The 18,465-nt window shown below is 46.3% G+C and overlaps 1 protein-coding gene across 4 annotated transcripts in view; it reads left to right on the plus strand.

Moving 5' to 3' along the window:
• The window catches only part of ERBB4 (erb-b2 receptor tyrosine kinase 4), an 873,292-nt gene that overhangs the window by 468,591 nt on the left and 386,236 nt on the right, over positions 1-18,465 (plus strand). The window lies entirely within an intron of this gene.

Genomic DNA, 18,465 nt, shown 5'->3' on the forward strand with positions numbered 1-18,465 from the left:
TTTCTATATGTTATTTTTTGTAATTTATGCATCCGTATGAACATTTTACCCAAGTGTGTGTGTGTGCGCAATGTATGTATGTATGGAGAGAGAGAGAACACAGATTACTCAGCTTGAAGGACTACACTGCAATATTTAGAGAACTGCAAATTTTGAAGGATGGCTGTGTTTCAGTTCTTGTATTGCTTCAGAAAATGCAAATTAGATAGGTTCACCTTTAAATGCAAACTGAATTGAATTTATCCCCCACCCCTCATTGTTAGAGGCAGTGCTATTTTTCTAGAAAAAGATGTGCCAGAACTCACCAAGAATGCCTCCCTTGTTCTCTTATAATGGCATGGCGCCTACCTGAGTTCTAGCTGAAAAAAAGCCCTCCTTAGGGGACATTTTATAAAGTTTGTTTATTTATTTGTTTTATATTGTGCTCTTCCTCCCAAAGAAGCCCAGAGAGGCAAACACACGGGTGATATTTCACCGAAGACCATGGAAATGACATCTAATGGCTTGTGTGGGGGATCAGAGAGTGAGATGTCTGGTAGAGTTATAAGTAATTGATTACAGGGCGGACAAAGCTCTTCTCGGGGGCCTGAGACACGTTGGCCCCATAGGGTTTGTCCACCTGCAGGCTTGTGTGAACTAAAGCGCATTTGGATAGCGCCTGATGGGAGATCTCCATTGTGGTGTTCAAAGGTGAGGAAAAGCAAGAATGTACCGTACATAACTCACTTAGGAAGTGTCCCGTATTTTCAAGTGAGTGGAGATCAGTGCTTGTAAATTATGCATGTGAAAATAAGTAATGCTGTTTGGTTTTTTATTTTTATTTTAAACTTGTTGGCTTTGGGATGCAACATGTTTCTGTATGTTTTGGTTGTTGTTTGGTCGTTTAGTCATGTCTGACTCTTCGTGACCCCATGGACCAGAGCACGCCAGGCAAGCCTGTTGTCTTCATCCATGGAGTTTTCTTGGCAGGGATACTGGAGTGGCTTGCCGGTTCCTGCTCCAGTATGTTTTGGTAGCATCCCATAATACAGCAAAGAATTGCCTGTTTTAAAACTAGTGCTGTTCTGAAGGTTCCTCTCTACCCTGCAAGCTCCATTTTCTCACTGTGAATGTAGGGGTGCACTTTCCCCACTTTTCAGGGGTGAACTGAACTGGCAAAATTCTCACAAATTTCAGGACTATGGGACTTGATTTGTAGCACGCAGAAGAGGCTTCTCCCCCCCCCCCCAGAAGCCGTTTAGCTGTCACAGAAAGAATTTGCCGTGCTCCTAGTGATGTCCATCGTCTTTTCACTCCACAATGTTTCTATGGAAGGACACCCTTCCAGGAGCATTTGGGGGGGGCACATCACTGTCCCAAGTAGATCAACGGGGTAGCCCTGTTTTTCCTCCCAGGGGTGCTCCATGATCTTTTCACAGCAACATTGTGGGGCAAAGCAGCCGGAGTCATCTCTCAGAGTCCACCGCTGCTTCCCATGGGAGTAAAATTGTGCACACATACATGTGTTTTGTGTTGTGAACTGCACTGTGATGGGTGGTATACTAATTTAATTAGTATATAGTCTGAATATGGGTCTATTTATTTCTCAGGCACTGATTATTCCCTAGTGCTAAGCAAGGACGGCAATGGTTCCTTTTATCCTCGTTCTTTAGTGTGTACAGTTCTATGCCTAATTGCTTGTGTGTGGTCCAAAAGGCTCACTAAGGTTTGTGTGTTGCTTCTCCATGGTGTCATTCCTGTGCCCTCTTCCCAGGCAGGCTCCATTAAAATTAATTGCATATGGTGCTTGGTGTATTTCAGCCTGAGGAGATACTAATTTTCTGTTGTGACATCTTGCTCAGGTCATTGTGATACGATGGTCTGGGGCAGTGACACAGCCACAACTCAAGACCCATTATAATTTAGAGCATGGTTTTCTTTCTGCAGCTTCCGGTATTTTCTATGGCTGGCCCCAGAAAGGTTTCTATAGTGATCAGGCCCAAGGCAATATTATTTGGCCAGTAGATTTAACGGGCAGGGAACTGCTTTGCACTTCTAATAATAATAATAATAATAATAATAATAATTTCTTTATACCCTGCCCATCTGACTGAGTTTCCCCAGCCACTCTGGGCAGCTTCCAACAAAACACTAAAATACAATAACCTATTAAACATTAAAAGATTCCCTAAACAGGGCTGCCTTTAGATGTCTTCTAAAAGTTTGGTAGTTATTTTTCTCTTTGACATCTGGTGGGAGGATGTTCCACAGGGTGGGTGCCACTACTGAGAAGGCCCTCTGCCTGGTTCCCTGTAACTTGGCTTCTCGCAGTGAGGGAACTACCAGAAGGCCCTCGGCGCTGGACCTCAGTGTCCGGGCAGAATGGTGGAGGTGGAGACGCTCCTTCAGGTATACTGGACTGAGGCCGTTTAGGGCTTTAAAGGTCAGCACCAACACTTTGAATTGTGCTCGGAAACGTACTGGGAGCCAATGTAGGTCTTTCAAGAATGGTGTTATTGTTACCATAAAGCACCAATGCTGCAGCAAGCAAAGGCTCCAGCAGCTCAGTCAGCTGCTTGTGGCTGGAAAGCCAGACAGGATGTTTGTGACTGTTGCCATGGAAACAAAGGGGCAGTCCATTCTGTACTGAGCACCGGATGTTAGCTCAGAGTGTGTGTCATATGACCCGTACTGGAAGTACATGGGTGGAGTTTCTTCTTGCTGTTGTCGAGTGCAGACATGTTTCTCTGTACTGATATGAGAGACAGAAATAAAAGATGTAAATAGTTTTCTGTCTGCTTCTTTCCCCTCCTGGGGGACACCAAAGGGGAGAGACGAAGAACGGTGTGTTCCTCTCACACATCTGAGATGAATCGCCGGGACCTCGCCTGCTTATCAGCAGATTGGAGACGCGGGGAGGTCGACAGGAATATCTGCCGGTGCCTACGCTGTGGCACATTCCTCTGACCCAGGCAGAATTCCAACAGTGGCAGCCTTCGGATGGTTGCTGTCCATCGGACATCTGGATGAGAGGTTGGTGAATTGTCCTCCTCTGCTCCATGGAAGCCTGATTTGAGAGGCTGATTCTCTGCAGCCAGAAGCTGACCAGAAGAAGCTGACAGCCAAGCCGATACTCAAGGTATGAGACTTTTAAGGGCTTAGAAGTGTGAATGCAGATTGATTCATTCTCTGCTTCACGGAGAGCGAGTGTGGGAAAGCAGCTCCAACTTAGAAGAGGCCTGCATACCAGGCATTTTTGTGGTTTCCTGTCCAAGCAAAGGAATGCGCTGTTGCTAGGCAACGTCCTTCAGAGGGCTGGACAGTCAGACTATGCTTCAGAGAGGCGAAAACAAAGTTTGTTATGACTAGGTCCTCACGAACTGCTGGAAGGGACTTTCCAACGCAGCCAGTGTCAGAGTTGCCAGGTGTCCAGAGAGTAAACAAGCCAACTATTGGATTTTAGAGGCTTGTGTTTTAGAGTCAATGCAAGGACTCAAAATGGATGCTAAAAAGGGGGGAGGCTTGCCTTCTCCACCCCTCCTGACCAATGACAATTATTCATCTTGGTCTGTAAAGATGAAGGCCCTGCTGCAGAATCAGAGACTGTTTGGGGTGATTGAGAATCCCATCCCAGCAGCACCAACGCGTGCTTGGGAGTCACAGAATGTGAAGGCTAGGACTGCTATAATTCTGTGTGTCTCAGATGAGCAGCTTGTGCATATACAGCATTTGGAATTTGCGCAAGAGGTTTGGAACGCGCTGCGTACAACGCATCAGAGAGATGCTGGTTCTTCAGCGTTGCTGTATTTTGAGAAGTTGACAAATCTGAGATTAGCGCCTGATGGAGATGTTCAAGCGCACCTGACAGAAATGAAGTATCTGCGTCAACAGATGGTGGAACGCAATTTCCGTCTACAGGAGGAAGTGTTTTGCTTCATGATGATAAACAGCCTTAACCGCACCTACAAGGTTGTTGCCAGTCAGCTTGGTTCGCTACCTGCTCAGCAGCTAACCGCGGAAAGAGTGTGTGCCGTCGTCCTGAACGAACACGACAGACTTGCTGCACTGGAAGTGAAAGACAGAGGGAGGCAAGAACAGAGTTCAAATCTTCCCACTGCTGAATCTACTGGAGAGCATGCCATAGCATTGAGTGCCGTCCGATGCTATAATTGTGGACAGACTGGGCATCTACAACGAAACTGTAAGAAGCCGCGACAGTCAAAAGGAGCCAAGAACAGCTCTACGAAGCCTGAGGCGTCAAGCAAAAGCCGTACCAAGTGCCAGGTGAAACCTGCAAAGGCTATGATGGCGAAAGGAACCACGCCAGATGTTGGGAATGCATTCATAATCGATACGGGCGCCACGAAGCATCTCTGCCCACACAGAGAACTGTTTTCGACGTTGAAGAAGCAAAGCTTCACTGTGAAACAAGCCAACGGTCAAGAACTGGAAGCAACCGGAATTGGAACTGTGTATCTTGAGAGTCTGAACTTGACTATAAGCGATGTTTACCTGGTTCCAGAACTGAAATTTAGTCTGCTGAGTGCTTCGCAGATTGCAAAGAAGGGACTAAAACTGTACTATGATGCTAAAAGATGCAAGATCTACAAAGATGGAGAACTGTTTCTTACTGCCAAAGAGAAAGATGGACTGTATTTGTTGACTTTTGATCAAAGTGATTACATGAAATGTAATACTTCTGATTCTAACGAAATTTCTCTTGCAGGTGTGACCAGTGTGAACACCAAGAAGGTGGCTAAGAAGGTCCACAGAGCTTTTCAGCGGGTGTATGCTGATGTGATTGGTCCTTTAGAACCATCTAGAGGCGGTGCAAAATATTACCTTGTGTGTGTTGATTGTTACACTAATTATTCTTGGGTTTATATGATGAAGAAACCGCAAGAAACTTTAGAAAAGTTTCAGGAGTTTTGTGACAAGGTTAAAAGTATGCATGATGCTAACATTGATTGTCTTTTCACAGATGACAAGCCAGTTTTTCTTTTACAGGATTTCCAGAGGTTCCTGGATGAGAAAGGGATAAGACACAAACTTGCTACTTCCGAAGAAGCATGGAAGAAATGTGTCTGTGTTAGGGTGAACAAAGAATTGCAAAAGGGGATGCATGCGCAATTGCTAAGTTCACATTTGCCACATGATTATTGGGCCGAATCTTTAGCGTCCTATCTTCATGTGTGGTTGAGAAAAGTCTCAACAGAGTTGGGATGTTCTCCTTTTGAGAAGCTGTTTAATAGAAAACCTTCTGTTGCCTATTTTAAGGTTTTCGGATCTCATGTGAGAACAGAAGATCCAAGTGGGGTAAAGAATGCCAGAGGCATCTTTGTGGGTTATGAAAAAGGTCTCTACAGAATAATTTTGTCTGAATCTGGTCAGGTGATTCTCACAAAATTTCTAGAAAGTGCTCCTGAACGAGAGAGAGTGATTGTTCACACATTTTCCACAGATGATTCTGATGATGATGATGATGAGTTTGATCTTATTGAGTTCAGTGGTACTGATGATGATGACACTGATAGCTCAGACAGCTCAGTTGTCACAGTCATTGAGAGGAAATCTCAAATAATGACTAGACCCTCAGAAAAGGAGGATGAACCACTGATTAAGCTTAGTACTGGTTCTCCGGAGAGTTCAGAGGCTGAACCAGAAAGCAGAGAAGAGCAGCAGCTCTTAAGGAGGTCTGAGAGAGCAACGAAGGGTGTACCACCCAATAGGTATTCAAAGGAGTTTGCTAACCTAGCATATGTTGCTGTTGTAAACGATCAAGGACAGATTGAAGCTGTGTCTGAGTCAGAGACAAAGGCACAACAGAGAGTTGTTAACCAAGGAAATGCGAAGTCACACAACCAGAGAGGTACATTGGTAAAACCAGTGGCGGGTAGTTCCAAGGGTGGAACTGAAACAACAGGGGAATGTTATAAGTATAACAACTGTTTGTTTTCTTCTCTGGATGACGCTTTGCTCGCAGCACGCATTGATACTTTAGGGGGAGTATGTTACCATAAAGCACCAATGCTGCAGCAAGCAAAGGCTCCAGCAGCTCAGTCAGCTGCTTGTGGCTGGAAAGCCAGACAGGATGTTTGTGACTGTTGCCATGGAAACAAAGGGGCAGTCCATTCTGTACTGAGCACCGGATGTTAGCTCAGAGTGTGTGTCATATGACCCGTACTGGAAGTACATGGGTGGAGTTTCTTCTTGCTGTTGTCGAGTGCAGACATGTTTCTCTGTACTGATATGAGAGACAGAAATAAAAGATGTAAATAGTTTTCTGTCTGCTTCTTTCCCCTCCTGGGGGACACCAAAGGGGAGAGACGAAGAACGGTGTGTTCCTCTCACACATCTGAGATGAATCGCCGGGACCTCGCCTGCTTATCAGCAGATTGGAGATGCGGGGAGGTCGACAGGAATATCTGCCGGTGCCTACGCTGTGGCACATTCCTCTGACCCAGGCAGAATTCCAACAGTTATATGGTCTTGGCGGCCGCTCCCAGTCATCAGTCTAGCTGCCACATTATGGATTAGTTGTAGTTTCTGGGTCACCTTCAAAGGTAGCCCCACATAGAGTGCATTGCAGTAGTCCAAGCGAGAGATAACCAGAGCATGCACCACTCCGGCGAGACAGTCCGTGGGCAGGGAGGGTCTCAGCGGGCGTACCAGATGGAGCTGATAAACAGCTGTCCTGGACACAGAATTGACCTGTGCCTCCATGGACAGCTGTGAGTCCAAAATGACTCCCAGGCTGCGCACCTGGCCCTTCAGGGGCACAGTTACCCCATTCAGGACCAGGGAGTCCTCCACACCTGCCCGCCTTCTGTCCCCCCAAAACAGTACTTCTGTCTTGTCAGGATTCAACCTCAATCTGTTAGCCGCCATCCATCCTCCAACCACCTCCAGACACTCACACAGGGCCATCACCGCCTTCACTGGTTCTGATTTAAAGAGAGGTAGAGCTGGGTATCATCCGCATACTGATGAACACCCAGCCCAAACCCCCTGATGATCTCTCCCAGCGGCTGCATGTAGATGTTGAAAAGCATGGGGGAGAGGACAGAACCCTGAGGCACCCCACAAGTGAGAGCCCAGGGGCCTGAACACTCATCCCCCACCACCACTTTCTGAACATGGCCCAGGAAGAAGGAGCGGAACCACTGTATGACAGTGCCCTCAGCTCCCAGCCCCTCTAGATGGTCCAGAAGGATGTTTTGGTTGATGGTGTCAAAAGCTGCTGAGAGATCCAGCAGAACTAGGAAACAGCTCTCCTTTGTCCCTAGCCCGCTGGAGATCATCGACCAGTGCGACCAAGGCAGTTTCAGTCCCATGAGGCCTGAATCCGGACTGGAAGGGATCCAAATGGTCCACTTCTTCCAGGCGTTCCTGGAGTTGTTCAGCAACCACTCGCTCAATCACCTTGCCCAAGAATGGAAGATTTGAGACTGGGCGATAGTTAGCCATATTGGCAGCATCTAAAGATGGTTTTTAAAGAAGCGGTTTGATAACCGCCTCTTTCAGTGGGTCTGGGAAGGCTCCTTCACAGAGGGAAGCCCATCACCCAGCCCTTCCTGGCTAGCTTTTATAAGCCAGGATGGCAAGGATCAAGGAGACAGGTGGTTGGTTTCACTTGTCCAAGCAGCCTGTCCACATCCTCGAAGGTAACAGATTGGAATTGATCCGACACAACTTTACTAGACGGGACTCTAGCACTCTCCCGCCCTGGTCCTGCTCCCACGGTGAAGTCTACCTCCTTCTGAATCTGAATGACTTTATCTGCAAAAAAAACTTCGCAAAATCATTGCAGGAGATCATGTGGCCCGTACTGGGCCCCGATGTAGCAGGTGGTTCCGCTAAATTGTGAACCACCTGAAAAAGTCTCCTGCTGCTGTTTTCTGCAGATGCAATAGAGGTGGTGAAGAAAGTCTTCTTCGCCGTCGCTACCGCCTCTTGGTAGGCTTGACATTGAGCTCTAACCCATGTCCGGTCAGCTTCAGAATGAGTTATCCGCCACCGATGCTCTGGCCATCTCAGTGATTGTTTCATTGCCCTCAGATCCATGGAAAACCACGGGGCTGTCCAGGCTCCATGCAATTGGAGAGGGCGCTTTGGAGCCGAATAGTCAATACCCCTGGTTAACTCCACATTCCAGCAGGCCACCAGGGAATATGCAGGCCAATCCCTGATAGTCACTACTTCAGCTGTCACTTGGCAGTAGTCATTTACCCAGGCGGGGGCAGGAGAGTTGGGGCAGCAAATCAACTTTACTAAGAGACCAGATCCATTTGGCTCCTCCTCCTTTCCTTGAAATGTTTCCAGTTCGGCTGGTTGTTAGTAAGAATCTTTATATTACTCCACGTACCTGAGTTTGCTTGGATTTCTTTGCCCTCCTCATCCCTGCTTTCATTTGTGCTATGTCTTTTAGATTGTAAACCTGCAAGCAGGAGCTTCTTTTTATTGAGAATGTAAGCTATTCTAGGCCCCTTCATGGATCACTGTCTTGTCGTGGCGAAGGGGCTTGAAGAACTCAGAGATGCTATGAGCTATGCTGTGCAGGGCCGCCCAAGATGGACAGGTCATAGCCGAGAGTTTAGACTAAATGTGATCCACCTGGAGAAGGAACTGGCAAACCACTCCAGTATTTTGCCAAGGAAACTCCATGGACATAAAAAAGGAGAATCTTTGAGAAGAAAGTGAGAGTTTCCAAGGCATGCTCTGGTTCATGGGATCACGGAGAGTCAGACACAACTAAGATGACTAAACAACAACAAAAGCTATTCTGGGAGCCTTTTCGACTGAAGACCAGGGTAAAAATACATGATTGTGTATATCTATATATACACAACTACTGAATGTGCAGGGAGTCCTTTTTTACCAGATGTGGATTTAGGGCATCATGACTGGTTCCACTGTATGAAGTGCCAAGCCTAGGGGCGCTGCAGGGGGCACAACTATGGAATAGTGAATTGAGCCGAACAGAAGGCGAGAGGCGAGATGGCGCTGAAATTTGAAAGATCAAAGTAAGCCCCTGTTTCCACCTTGGCCAGCAGCATGCCTGAGTAACAAACATGTCCCTGTATAAAAATGAAGCAGCACTGGGAATTATTTTTATATTCACCCAAAACAAACTTTTCATCTAAGCAGCAACAATATTTGACAACACACATGGAAATCTTCTGATAGGCAGAAATGAGAGAGAGAGAGGGGGGGGGAGATTAGGTCAAATGAAATGCAGATCCTCAGCATTTAAATACAGTGGTACCTCGGGTTAAGTACTTGATTCGTTCTGGTGGTCCGTTCTTAACCTGAAACTGTTCTTAACCTGAAGCACCACTTTAGCTAATGGGGCCTCCTGCTGCTGCCATGCCACCAGAGTAAGATTTCTGTTCTCATCCTGAAGCAAAGTTCTTAACCCGAGGTACTATTTCTGGGTTAGTGGAGTCTGTAACCTGAAGCGTATGTAACCTGAGGCGTCTGTAACCCGAGGTACCACTGTACACATCTTTCTACTATTTTCCATTTTTGAAGGGCTGCATTTTATTTTTGGCTTACATTGGTCTTGTATTGGAGCTAAATATTTTGGCAGCTTTTAACCAAACATATATTTGTAAACTCAGTTATTGCTGTACATGTTTTGAGGATTTCACTGGCTTTAAAGTCTATCTTGCATCTGAGTTCTGCCTATTCTAAGTGTTGTTTTATAAGCATCTAGTTTCTGCAGTGTGGAAGGTATTGGGAAATGCATTTCTAGTAGGGGCGTGTGTGTGTGTGTGTGTGTGTGAGAGAGAGAGAGAGAGAGAGAGAGAGAGAGAGAGAGAGAGAGAGAAAGAAAGAGAGAAATTGACATCAGTCTTGTTCAGTCCTTAACTTTAGTGTGGATGCATGAATGGCATGTGCTATTTGCACAGGTTCCTGCTCATAATTCCTCACCACTGCCCCCCCAAAAAAACCATGTAAGTTCCTGGGAAACTGGGCATTGGACCCATGGGGGCTGGGGGAAGTAGCCCCTCTGGCATAGCTGTCAACTTACAGATTTGAAAATAAGGGATCAGCAGCCAAAACAAGGGATTTTAGTCAACCAGCTGAAATACAAAGTTAAAAGGGACCAGGTAATTTTGGAGAGCAGCGCCGGTTTTTAGCCCTTTGTTTCCAGAGGTTGCTGCTCAAGACACCAGCTGATGAAACACTGCAATTAAATAACTACAAGCAGCAACCACATTTTGTGCAAAACGAATTCCAAGCTGCGAAGATGCTGTTGCAGTTCTGTATCTTTTCTCTCGTGCTCCATCTGCAGCTCTCAGTTCCATCAGGCAGGGCGGGAGGAAGAGGGGGGGGATAGCGCCCAAAGTAAACCCGCAGATCAGACCATCTATGCTAGTCTACCACTACAAATCTATGGGAGAAGCGCTTGCGCGCCTTCCTCCGCTTTCCCCCAATATGGTTAGCCCTTGGAACACCTGCCCGCGCCTCCGCCTCCTCCCTCTGATGATGTAGATACAGTTCCATGACAGGTTCGAAACAAACAGTTTAAGATGAGTGAAATGTCCCTGGGAAAGGCAGTTGGGCCCTGCAGTATGCTTCCATCAGCTGTGTATATTTGCTGCTGCAAACTTTGTAAGGTGGTGCCACGGAAAATTGAAGTCACAGCTGTGTCCAGTTCTATGTGCATCAAATCCCAAATCTCAAAATGGCTGATGTCCTCTCTTTTTGTTCTTTGATAGTGTTCCCGAGGGCTGCTTCTCTCCATGCAGGCGTGACTTGTAAGGTGTGGCCATATGAGTCCTCAGCACTGAGGCACAAAACATTCATTAGTTTATGTTCCAACTGTTTGTTAGTTAGCCAGTGTAGTTAGCTTTGTATACCAGTGTTTGCACAAATCCTCTACATTGTTTGATCCATTACCAAGAAGCACACAGCCTGAGGGCATCTCATTTGCCTCATGTGATCTTGTGAGTGTGAAATAGCTGGGAGGAAGGGAGGTGTTAAAAGTTTCACATGGTTGCAATGCAGTATATGGGATTTTGGAGGCAGATGGATTAGTTTGAATAAACACCTTCCTTTCCATTACAAGAACAAGGCACACCATCCCTTCATGTCTAATTATGTTAGGCATGTTGTCTTTGAAGGATTAAAACTATGTTATATCACTTCAGAGGGGTGGCTATAATATTATCAGTCACATGCTCTTGACTCTGGCTTCCTGTTAATCAGCACATTCAGCTTAAGCCTGGGTTCATTCTCTGCTTAGTCTGACTGACAAAGGCCTGCAAAAGGTGCACCAGTAATAATACAAACTGGCAGGTGTTTTCTACTTCACTTTCTGAAAAACTGTGCAATTGTACTAATGCTTTGGGGTATTTCAGATAACCTATTCCTTGCATCTTCAGTAAACAAGCTCTTCTCTCCTTCCACGCAAGCATTTGCAAACAAGTCAGTCCCAAGACAGTATGTTTCATCGTTAGCATGGCTAAACTCTACTGCTCTGCCTTATCAGTCTGTCACTGCAATTCTCTCCCTCCAGGACTTTGGAGTAATGCACTGAAAGATGCTTAGGAAGGCCATCCCTGCCATGTGGGATGGTGCCATTCAGGTGGCACCATGGTGGGGGCAGATAAATGAAAGCAAGTGTTAGTAGGTGCAGCAATTAAAAAATAAATGTGAAAACTTTGTAAAGGCCCTTAGACATGTCTCTTGCTGTGCACACTCATCAAAAAATCACTGTATAGTTAACTCACAGTACAGTACAGTGGAATACATGTATACTTCAGAAGTTAGTCTGGGGCTTACTCCCAGGTAAGTGGGCGCAGGATTGAGCTTTTGTTAGCATTGGGAGAAAGCAGGGTTCTCGTGCCTTTAACAGTTGTATGTCAGAAATAAATTCAGCAGCTTGATCTTTTTTCTAGTATGGAAACGCAATTATCAGGAAAGCTTCCCCATGACTGTATTCAGTCTAGTTTTGTGCTGTGCTATGCCCCAGCATGGCAACTATGTTGTGTTATGCCATGCTCCCATGGCTGCCATTTTGTGACTGGTGCCCACATCACTCTCAAAATGCACAGTGTGGCCACTAGCCCCGCAAAACTGGGCAACCCCTGGTCTTGGATATGGCTGTAAAAACATAATTTCAGAAGAAACTGGTGGAAAATATCCAAAAGTGCTATAAAAGACCAATGGTGTTTTTTGTAGCTTGTCCGATCCAGCTTTTGGAGCTTGTTGCTCTTTTTCTTCTTGCAACCATTTCTCCAGGGAAGAGGTTCTCCTCCCTCACTTGATATCTGGAGGCTTTCTTCCTTTAGATTGGTGCAACCCTGGTCAGAAATCTCTGCCTCTTTAGCATGGCTGGGATGTGCCCCACAGGACAGAGATAAGAGTCACATCTGTTGACCCGCCTACCTTTGCCCCTGGTTCTGTCTACCACTGGCATGTCCAGTCCTAGAAAGTAGCCCCTCAAGGGAATTTGAGCCTCAGGCTGGAAAGGGTTCCTTACCCCTCACGTGTTTTTCTTTCTTTCCATGAGCAACTTTTGAAACTACCCCATTTTTATTCAGTTCTACGTTGGGACTGTTGTGGGTTTTTAAAAAGCTACAAAAATAATACTTACATTTCTCAGTTTTGGTTTATCCTCAACTAAATGCATGATATTCATTGAACATTCACATTACTACTGAGCTGTCTTTCGGATAAGTGCTGAATAGGCAGAGTAAACAAAGCAACTTTCCTCAGCCCCACACATGGTAGAAGAGAGACCTTGTGGAGAGGGGCCTTGAATAAGGATAGGGGGCAAGTTCTCTCCCCCCCCCCAACCGCTGGAATATTCCAAAACAGTAGCTAAGGGGCCTCGACACAAAAAGCACAGATTTGCCCCTCCCTCCTTTAATTCAAGCATAGGTTGTTTGCAGGAAGGAGACTGTTCTTTAATGGGACTTCTTGAGATGGCAACCTTTCAACCAGAAATCAAAGTCCAAGTGGGTAACAATTGGTGCAGCATTAATTCAGATATAAATTGGTACCTCTGAGGGGCACAACAATATTTTGCGGCTATGCATGGACAATGCAAGCACGAGGGATCTGTCTGGAAAACTCCCAAGCCTTTCAGCACTATGCTGGCTCAATGGATTTTGACAAAACAGAATTTTCTTTCAATGTTTGCATTCTGGGAAGTTAAATAGTGAATCCAGTAATCTTTCTGCTTGGGCAGATAGTGTTTGATAATGCCGTTTCTAAACAGATCAAATTGTTGAGCACGGGACCTTGACTTGTTTGCACTTTGTTTTGTGCAACATGTAAGAAACCTGGATTTTATTTTTGCTGCTGTTGCCCTGAGCATGAATTTGTTATGACGATAAAAAAAAGACATAGCAGCCTTGCACTTATTTTAAAGAACAAAGAATTAGCAAAAAATAAATATAATAGTTTGCAGTTTGAATGCAGTTGTCAGAGCTGCTCCAGATCCTAGCTCACAGAGGATCACGCTAGCCAGCGGTCACTTTGTAAAAGTCTTTATTGAGTTACAGTTTCCATTCTCAAGCTGCTGCGTGCAGCTCTACGTCTTAAGGGTTAGACCGGCGAAGCTCCGTCTGAGTCTCCGCCCCCTGTACACCAGCTAAGTACCCTAGCCTTACTCCACCTTTTCCGCCTGACCGTTCTTCTCTGGGTCCCTCTGCCCCCCGTGGTCTCTTCCTTTCGGGACGCTTCTGACGCTGACCCCCCGGACCCTTCTGTCTCCTTGCGCCGGGCTTTAGGACCTGGCTCCCTTTCCGGGCTGCTTACTGCGCCACCTTCCTGTGTATTTGAACTTGGCGTGCGCGCCCAACCTTCCACTTGCCGCCTGACCGTTTCCTCGCTCCCCGATGGAGGTGTGGCCACTCCTGACTCGTGCCCTCCCTCCTGCTGCGAGCTGCCAGAACTCGGTACCTGGCGCTCTTCCTCCCCACTGCGTTCTGCTGGTGATGCTGGCCCCGATTTCCAACTGCTGCTCTCTGAGCCCCCTCTGGACCCTTCTTCCTGGGGTGTCCCCCTAAGCTCCCCCCTTGCTCTGGCCACTGGCGCTCCTTCCTGTGAATCTTCTGATTCACTGGAAAGACTCGGAGATCTCGGGTCGTCGTCATCACTCATCTTTTCTTCTGCCTCCTCCCCCTCGCTCTCTGTTTCCTCCCTTGCCCTCGCCTCTGCTCCTGAACCCCTGACAGCAGTGGTCTGGTGAAGCCTTGTTGCTCTGTGGGAATGTGAGCAGACTGTGCTTCTAGTACATTGAAGTGTGTTTACCTTCACAATGCTCTAGTTGGATAATTGTAAATGAAACACATATTGCAAAGATGCTATAATGCTGCAGTTTAACCAAAGAAAACTGCTAAACCCTACAGCACTGTGAAACTCCTCCCAGTTGGAAATATGGGACAAATATGTATACCTTATAGATTCCATTCCAATGGCACCAATGAGAAGGAAATGCACATGTTTTCTCCCCTGTAATTTGAATGTATTGACATTTCTCCTCCTTGCCAAGCTTCAGTTCATGAGGAATTTGTAGGAGTGTTCATAAAAATGATGAAGTACATCTCTTCAGGTCACATGGGAGCCCCAGCCTGATCGTTCCTTTGTTGTACTGCTAGATCTCTCTGCCTGTGAAAAGTGAGTTATGTGTTGTCGAACATCAAAACTGTGATAAGCAGAGACGCAGAGGCCACCCATTGAGATGAAAATGCAGCATTGCAGGATTTATGGTGGTGTTAAGACCAAGGGATGAAGAGTCAGCAGTAGGGCATTGGTTGAAGGAACTGTCCATAATTCTCCCGAGCAATTGTACATGCAAGTTTCCAGGATACAATCTACTAGTAGATAGGAGGGGACAGCTTTGGAGGTGAGAAATGATCTCCTCCTGCTAAGATCTGCAGAAGTTGAGACTCAAACCTGGAATATTCAGTTTTCCTGTGGGGGAGACCCAAGTGCTTTTTTAAAAAGAAAAAGGGGGGGAAGGTGCCGGTGAAATTCACCATGAAATTGTTACATTAAGTGCCTCACTTTTAACATAGAATCATAGAATCATAGAATCATAGAGTTGGAAGAGACCACAAGGGCCATCGAGTCCAACCCCCTGCCAAGCAGGAAACACCATCAGAGCACTCCTGACATATGGTTGTCAAGCCTCTGCTTAAAGACCTCCAAAGTAGGAGACTCCACCACACTCCTAGGCAGCAAATTCCACTGTCGAACAGCTCTTACTGTCAGGAAGTTCTTCCTAATGTTTAGGTGGAATCTTCTTTCTTGTAGTTTGGATCCATTGCTCCGTGTCCGCTTCTCCGGAGCAGCAGAAAACAACCTTTCTCCCTCCTCTATGTGACATCCTTTTATATATTTGAACATGGCTATCATATCACCCCTTAACCTCCTCTTCTCCAGGCTAAACATGCCCAGCTCCCTTAGCCGTTCCTCATAAGGCATTGTTTCCAGGCCTTTGACCATTTTGGTTGCCCTCCTCTGGACACGTTCCAGTTTGTCAGTGTCCTTCTTGAATTGTGGTGCCCAGAACTGGACACAGTACTCCAGGTGTGGTCTGACCAGAGCAGAATACAGTGGCACTATTAGTTCCCTTGATCTAGATGCTATACTCCTATTGATGCAGCCCAGAATTGCATTGGCTTTTTTAGCTGCCACGTCACACTGTTGGCTCATGTCAAGTTTGTGGTCAACCAAGACTCCTAGATCCTTTTCACATGTACTGCTCTCAAGCCAGGTGTCACCCATCTTGTATTTGTGCCTCTCATTTTTTTTGCCCAAGTGCAATACTTTACATTTCTCCCTGTTAAAATTCATCTTGTTTATTTTTGCCCAGTTCTCTAATCTGTCAAGGTCGTTTTGAAGTGTGATCCTGTCCTCTGGGGTGTTAGCCACCCCTCCCAGTTTGGTGTCATCTGCAAATTTGATCAGGATGCCCTTGAGTCTATCATCCAAGTCGTTGATAAAGATGTTGAATAAGACCGGGCCCAAGACAGAACCCTGTGGCACCCCACTAGTCACTCTTCTCCAGGATGAAGAGGAACCATCGATGAGCACCCTTTGGGTTCGGTCAGTCAGCCAGTTACAAATCCACTGAGTGGTAGCATAGTCAAGACCGCATTTTACCAGCTTCTTTACAAGAATATCATGGGGCACCTTGTCAAATGCCTTGCTGAAATCAAGGTAGGCTACATCCACTGCGTTCCCTTCATCTAACAGGCTTGTAATTCTGTCAAAAAATGAGATCAGGTTAGTCTGACATGACTTATTTTTCAGAAATCCATGCTGACTATTGGTGATCACAGCATTCCTTTCTAGGTGCTCACAGACTGTTTGCTTAATGATCTGCTCCAGAATCTTCCCTGGTATTGATGTCAGACTGACTGGGCGGTAATTATTTGGGTCGTCTCTTTTCCCCTTTTTGAAAATAGGGACAACATTTGCCCTCCTCCAGTCTGCCGGGACGTCGCCTGTTCTCCAGGAATTCTCAAAGATGACTGCCAGTGGTTCTGAGATCACATCTGCCAGTTCTTTTAATACTCTTGGATGCAGTTCATCTGGCCCTGGAGACTTGAATACATCTAAACTTGAATACATCTAAACACACACACACAAGAAAACCCTTTTTGCTCCTTCTTCAACTGATGCCCTGCAAACTCTGATAAGCTCCTCCCACAGCTAATCCCCTGCCTCAACAGAAACCCTGCCCCCTCTGACCTTTACACAGGGAAAACAGCTAATCAGCCACAAAGAAACACACACACACAAGAAAACCCTTTTTGCTCCTTCTTCAACTGATGCCCTGCAAACTCTGATAAGCTCCTCCTGTGGGGAAAGGTGCCGGTACTAAGTACCCCGAGTACCCCCAGGAAAAAAAATGAGACTGGGAGACCATAATGACTTAACCAGGAAATGACTTAACTCTGTTGTCTTAAGTGTGTGAGGAAATGACCCCTCATGCCAATCACCCTGCCATTCACAGAGCGATGTGGAGAACATGACTACATTCCACGCAGCGGCAGAGCAAGCTGATCCAGGTGCCTGGGGCGGCACGTGTGCCCTGTGCCCGCGGGGCAGGGCCAGCAGGGGCAGGACGCTCCGCAGAGCCTCCGAGGAGTCTGCCTGCCTCCTCCCACTCAGCCGCCCTACAGCTGAGGGGGAGGGGGGTGGACTGTTTGGGGCAGCGCGGAGCCCGTGGGCGCCCAAGCCACCGTGGAGAGACGCATGGCTTGGGCGTGCTGCAGGCCCCGCGGAGAGTGCCGCCTGGCATTTTGTCACCCCCCCAGTGGTGACACCCAGGGTGACCCGCCCCCACCACACACCTCTTCCTCTGCCCCTGGCTGCAAGTGATTGCATTCTTGATTATTTCCCATGTATTTCAAACTTTTGTGTCACCTTGATGCAAGTATCCCCCCCAAAAGCTTCTCTTCCTTGCAGAAAATGTGACACTGAAATCCTCTTTTAAAATTTAAGTTACTTTCCCTTAAGATCCTCTCTTTGAAACTGCTAATACTAAAGGCATAGGCAGCACCTCTGCAGTACACACATTTTTCTTCTGTGCTTAGTATTTATTTATTTATATAGGTATATATGAAGCATTTCAACAAGATACTTCCTGGCATAGAAGCAATCAGTCAAAATGTTCCCATGTCATATAACTTGCAGCATTAGGAGGGGTCCTAGGAAATGGTAGGAAATGTGATTGAATTGGAAATATGGTGCTTCTGTTTAGTGTGATGGCTGCCTTCTGCATTCATAATAAAGCACAGAGTCTGCATGGACTTGTAGGGTTTGCATGTTACTGTAGATACATTAAGAGAGACGAAAAAGTGGACAGAGATAGAGAACCAACTCAGGTGGGAAATGAAAATAGACGGCACACAAAAGCACCAAAGTCCAAAGCTGAGAATAAACAGAAGGACTCTGAAGACCGACTGCAAGGAAAGTATCTGCTTCTATAAACGTGAACAGACAGGCAACTACATTCACTACCTGCTCTGGGGTGTTCGGTGACATTTACAAATAGTGCTTCCTCAATCTGATTTGTAAATAAATATTCCATTATAAATTGTGAGTGGTGGAGATGGGCAGATGAACGTACAGGTTGGCAATTCATTTGTATTTTGTCTCTTTCTGATATGAGGAACCTTTCGTGTGTCACAGGGAATGTGCCTGCAGGCTGGGGCTGAACGAACAAAGGTGTCACATTGGGAGAACATGCTGGAGGCCTTTTTATTTGATGTTCTCAAACTGCTCTAGGGGCTGTCTCTTCTGAAACTCCTTTCCCCCCTACACTACGTTAAAACACATATGCATTCATTTCCTTTTAAATGTAAAAGTAAGATAGTGTCTGTCCAGCTAACCATCAGAAAGAATTTGTGCTTGTTTTTGTGCTTCTCCAGAGAACTGCCTGCTGCTTCTGTCAGTTGAAATTATCATAGCTCTGGGTTCTTCTTCTTTTGAGTTTTAGCTAGGAGATTGCAAATG

This window comes from Podarcis vaucheri (genome assembly GCF_965113315.1).
Source record: "Podarcis vaucheri genome assembly, chromosome: 1".
Classification (NCBI taxonomy): Eukaryota; Metazoa; Chordata; class Lepidosauria; order Squamata; family Lacertidae; genus Podarcis; species Podarcis vaucheri.